Here is a 554-nt window from a genome sequence, read left to right as displayed (position 1 = left end):
GGAGGGTCAGTGCTGAGGGAGCGCCGCACTGTCGGAGGGTCAGTGCTGAGGGAGCGCCGCACTGTCGGAGGGTCAGTGCTGAGGGAGCGCCGCACTGTCGGAGGGTCAGTGCTGAGGGAGCGCCGCACTGTCGGAGGAGCTGGTATCTATTCAGACTTTGTTGATATTTAAAGTAGATTCTGGACCTTTGGTGGTGGTTGGGAGACTGGGGCAGTGTTTCTCACTGAATGAGGAGGGTCCGCTCTGTGGGATCCTGCTGTGTACCCCAGTGAGCTCTGCAGCGTTTCCTTATCCAGGAAACTCAGCTTAAGGATGAAGCTGGCGCTATAGAAACGTAAGTCGGTGTGTGTTTGCTCCGTCTCTCTCACCCAGCCCAGGGATCCTCTTACCTCAGTGTCCGGGGTCGGGTGCCGTATCGAGACGAGGCCGAGGCCTGGGCCGGGACTAGGCCGCTGTCCGGGCTGTGGGTGGGGGGTGTGGGGCTGTGGGCCCCGGGGATGGCCTCAGCTCCCGGCGGCCGAGACACCGACACTCGCTCCGGCTCCGGCTCCGGC

The 554-nt window shown here is 62.8% G+C and overlaps 2 protein-coding genes across 3 annotated transcripts in view; one reads left to right on the top strand and one right to left on the bottom strand.

Annotated features, from left to right (window-relative positions):
* The window catches only part of LOC125483329 (ankyrin repeat domain-containing protein 50-like), a 19,970-nt gene extending 19,422 nt beyond the window's left edge, over positions 1-548 (bottom strand). The window contains exon 1 of the mRNA XM_048598157.1: positions 390-548. The gene's annotated coding sequence lies outside the window, so the exon portion shown is untranslated. The remainder of the gene's footprint in view (positions 1-389) is intronic.
* selenoj (selenoprotein J) overlaps positions 124-554 on the top strand; it is a 42,918-nt gene continuing 42,487 nt past the window's right edge. The window contains exon 1 of one of the 2 annotated variants that reach the window (XM_048598153.1): positions 124-142. The gene's annotated coding sequence lies outside the window, so the exon portion shown is untranslated. Of the gene's footprint in view, positions 143-219; positions 335-554 lie in introns of those variants that run through there. The other variant, XM_048598152.1, reaches the window with a different exon arrangement.

This window comes from Rhincodon typus, chromosome 6, assembly GCF_021869965.1.
Source record: "Rhincodon typus isolate 14 chromosome 6, sRhiTyp1.1, whole genome shotgun sequence".
Lineage (NCBI taxonomy): Eukaryota > Metazoa > Chordata > Chondrichthyes > Orectolobiformes > Rhincodontidae > Rhincodon > Rhincodon typus.
This window is presented reverse-complemented; position numbering and strand designations above follow the sequence as displayed.